Genomic DNA, 4,820 nt, shown 5'->3' on the forward strand with positions numbered 1-4,820 from the left:
CCCGCTTTTGGCCATCATCCTTGTCCTTTTTATGATGTATAGCTTTGTTATGTTTATTCTCTCTTTAGTTAGATGGTTAGTACCCGGTCTGTGGGGATACCATAGTAGCTTTGTTAGCTCTTGTGTTTTGTATCTCTCGTGCGGACCGAGTCACTTTTGGGCTCGTCTGATGTATGTTCTGTGGGCCCAGAATGACAACGAAGCGCACCTACGGGGTAAGACGCTTCACCTCCAACTGTTAGGTCGGGGGTCCGAGTCACATCGGAGGGTAGATGGGGAACCATCGTCGATCCTCCTAAAAAAAAAAAAAAAAAAAAAAAAAAAACCCTAAACCCTAAACCCTAAACCCTAAACCAACCTAAACCATTCATGCCCTTGCATGCAAATCACACACACTAAAAACACACAATGCTCTCTAGCCCAAAAAATTTCCAAGTCCGATTTCGCCAATTTTAGAGTCTTTCGTTTAGTTTTTTTCCGTTCATCTTGTTCGTTTGAGTCTTAGCTACGGTTCTACCGTTCTTGTTTTTGTTTCCGTCGTGTTTTTTGGCCGGTTTCTGGCCGTTTTTTGTTTCTGTCGCCGGAAATCCTTTTCCGGTCGTCTTCTTCGGTCTTTTTCCGGCGGTTGTCCACCGTCAGTCGTTCTGTCTTGGCCTGTCGTCGTGTCGTTTGTTCTTGCTGGTACTTCTCTGTGAATCTGATCGTGTTTCTGGTGCTTTTGGGTGGCCGCCAACGCCAACCCGAAGCTTTGCGGCAATGGCGGATCCGCCGCCGGAGCCGTTCCTGCTCTTTGACAGTAAAACCAACAGTTTCTTTGGGAAGGATGAGGTTCCTGATCATGTTTGGAATAAGGCGATGAGTTTTGACTGTGATTCGGAGGTCGTTCGTGATCGCCGGAAAAGCTCGGCTTTGCCGTCAATGGCGGACCGGCCCCCAAGGCGCCTGGAGACTTCCCTCCAACGGCTGGTCTCTGTTTTTGAAGGTCATGCTCATGCAGATCCTGAACAAGACTTATCTGCGACGCCAAATGTGGGTTTCCAACCAATTTCGGAGTTCGCCGTCGGGCCGAATTCGAACGTCTCCGATCACTCAATGTCGGCTGAAGAGCTAGAAGATGATGACTTACTTGATGATGAAGAGGAATATCTGAAAGAATTGGAAGATCAGCGAGTCATTGATGAGAAAAACGGTCATTTTGACGAAGGGTTCCTTCCGCCGTTCATGCCGACGGCGACGCGTGAGGAGGCCGAACAGTCCATTGACCGGTCGTTTGCAGCTGCTACCATGTCTCTTGACACGTTCGTAGGTGAAGGGGACGGTCTGAATTACAGGATTCATGGGATTGGAGTCAAGGATTCATCGAAAGATGGTGGAATCGGAGCTGGTGGAATCAGAGCTGGTTCAGGCGGGTTTGAACAGCCACCATGCAGACCTACTGACACTACCATGCTTGACTCCATACCTCTACCCATTGGGAATGTACAAGCTGTAATGATAAAGTCTACACAATCTTTTTCAAGCTCCAAGAATCAAGGTAACAACTACTCTACTTTAGGTGTGGAACGGCTGATGTCAGATGTGCATGGGGAAATGAATGGAGAGACTGCTGCATTTCTTGACCTTGCTGAGAATCGATCCCTGGTGGAGCAGCTTCCCTTAATGGATCAACAAGATGGGCCTTCGGTTTTGGGCTCCGCATCTTTTTCGCCGATCCAGGTTAGTCCAGCTTCTGGGCCTGCTCCTTTTACATTCATTTCTGCCCATTCAATTAATTCCACCCAGCCCACTTCAAAGACACCTCCTATTCCATCCCCTACAGCCCAAATCCCCCAGCAACCTAACCCTCCACACCCATCAACCCAACCCAAAACTCAACAGCCCAAAATCTCTTCACCCCCATATGAAACACGTTTCCAGAAGGCTAAAAAATTGCAGCATCAACACATTTTCAGAGTTCCTAAACCCCCAGCCCGATTCCCTGTTAATTCTTCTTCATCTTCAAAAAATAAAACCAAAAAATCAAGCCTTGGAGCTTTATCTCAGTCAGCTTCGGGATTAGCCGGAAGAGAGCTCACGGCTTACCTCTTTGCCGCGAATTCCGAACAGCAGCCTGCCAATAAAACCACCACCATGCAGCCGTCCATTTCTGCCCAGACATCGACCACATTGCAGCTGTCTTCCTCTGCCCAGAAAAATCAGTTTCGACGCCCGATTGCTCCAGATTTTTATGATGAAGACATGTTGGAGTTTCCTCCTCTTGAACTCACGGGTCTGATCCACACGGGGGTCACCGGAGGGAGCTCTTTGCAAGGCAGTTCAGCGGCTGCTTCCTTGCCCTCTTCGCAGCCCCAAAATGCCGACAATCCATGGAAAAATTCAAAGAAAAAAGGACCGAACAGGGAGGCTGCCATTTCGGCACAAAATTCTCATCCCGACAAATCAAATGAAGGACCACCTAACGTGCATTTTGCCCGCTCCATGGCGGATGTTCTTCGGTCGGGGCAGCCCGCGGAAGGTCCCATCTTGCTTGATCGTGAAAGAGCCGATAAAAGAGGCGAAGTCCGCATTGTCGACGGTAAACCTTGTTTATTTTTTTCGGCTAATGAGACTGCTCTTCTTGCAGGCCGTTTAGGTCCCGCCATCGTCGGCAAATTTTCACATTCCATCCCCCCTGCCCACCAAATCCAGAAGGCACTAGGTAATATGAAATTTGTTGGTGCTATGTCATGGAACTTCTTGAATGCGAAGCATATTTTTATTCAATTATCTGATATGAGTGATTATGTGAAATTATTGAATGGGCCTAACAACTCACCTGTTTGGTATGTTGACCATCACCCGATGCGTGTTTTTAAATGGACTCCTGATTTCGACCCTTTTTTTGAAATCCCTATTGTCGCAATTTGGTGTAACATACTTGCTTTGCCTGTTCACTTATTTGAAGAGTCTTCTCTTATTGCAATTGGTGAGATGCTAGGCAAACCTGTTCAAGTAGATAGGGCCACTATCACTAGATCCCGCGTTTCTTTTGCTCGCATTTGTGTCGAGGTTGATTTGTCGCGCCCTATTGTTGATGAGATTGATATCGATATTGCGGGGAAACATGTCAAGTTGAAGGTAAAATGGGACAAGATCCCTCTATATTGCTCCGAATGCAAGCACGTTGGTCACTCGGCGTCGACGTGCTATGCATCCGGGAGGCGGCCTATGCCTCCCAAGAGGAACTACTCACAAAGGCCGACCCCACAGACCGGGCCCCCTCCCGGCAGAGAGGGAGAGTCGCATCAGGCAGGTCCTAGTAGACAGCCTCTGGGCACGAGGTACCAGCCTTTTGCTAGCCAGCCTACAGAGAGGCCACCCCCGGAGGTTGGACAGCCACGGCGTCAGGAGAGGCGCAACCAGGGCGTGGTGATCAGAGACCCGGCCCCTAGCCCCATCTCACACCATGGGCCTACTTTAGCAGCCGCAGAGGGCTCTCAGGTTGCATGGGACGGCGGCTTCGTCGTGCCTAAGAAGAAGAATAAGGCCAAGAAGAAGAATAAGGGCAATAAGAAACAGGCGAACAGGACCTCGGCGAGGACAGTGTCAGAGGGAGAGGGTCATCAGGGCATGGAGGCGGATGAGTCCTCGTCAGGGAATGAGCGGGGCTCTAGATCCCGTTCGCCTTCTATTACACGCGGATTCGGTTATGGGCCCCTAGCGATGGTTGTGCATGGTGATAACATGTTCGGGGCCTTGGAGGATTTTCCCTCGGGTGATGACGAGGTTGAGGTAGACAGCGATGACCACCGGGATCATATGATTTGTGAGGTACCAAACACAAGGCTTGAACCCGACGATCCGGTGCTGCAGTACATTGGACCCACTTCCCCTCCCGCAGAGGGTTCATCGAAGAAGGCGAGGCTTTCGGCCTCGGGAGCCTACTGAGTTTCCCATGTCTTCTCACTTCATGATCTGGAATGCCCAGGGGATAGCGAACGCTACTACCCAGGGTACTTTCAAAAATATGATCGATATGTATAGTGTTTTGTTTGCCGCGGTGCTTGAGCCCTAGACGGATTCCCGGCCTTCTTTCTTTAGTAGGCGATTTGGGTTACAGTTTAGGTGTTCGAACACAAACGGTAAGATTTGGATCTTCTCTCACAGGGACTGGCAGGTCGAGGTCATTGATGACTCTGAGCAGGTCCTTCACGTCCGAGTTTCTGCTGCGATATTCCCTTTTTCAATCTATCTCTCCGTAGTGTACGCTAAGTGCTCGAGGGAGGGGAGATACGATCTGTGGAATAAGCTCAGGGACATCTCTCTAGCTACTGACGGGGCCCCTTGGCTTGTTGGTGGTGACTTCAACATCTTCTTGTTGGAGGAAGAGAGACAGGGCAGCACGACAGACAGGCACGGAGAAATGATGGACTTCGCCGACGCCGTAGCAGACTGCCAGCTTCTGGACCCAGGCTTTGATGGCCCACCGTTCACATGGACGAGGAGTGGGCTCTGGGAGAGATTGGACAGAGTTCTTCTCGGGGAGCACTGGACGACCGCCTTTGCGGCTACCAGGGTGACTCATTTGCCTAGGATCTCTTCAGATCATGCCCCTTTGCTTGTGCGGTGCCAGCTCACGGCTCAGATTCCGAGGCCTTCGTTTAGGTTTCAGAACATGTGGGTTAGGCATCACACTTTCAGGGATGAGATTGCCAGAGTGTGGACGGCGGAGACGGGCTTCTTCGGCATGCTTAATCTTCAGTTCAAACTCAGCAGAGTTAAGGGTTTTCTCAAGGGTTGGAACAGGGAGGTCTTTGGGAACATCTTTGAAAAGCTGAGGG

This window comes from Salvia splendens, chromosome 16 (genome assembly GCF_004379255.2).
Source record: "Salvia splendens isolate huo1 chromosome 16, SspV2, whole genome shotgun sequence".
Lineage (NCBI taxonomy): Eukaryota > Viridiplantae > Streptophyta > Magnoliopsida > Lamiales > Lamiaceae > Salvia > Salvia splendens.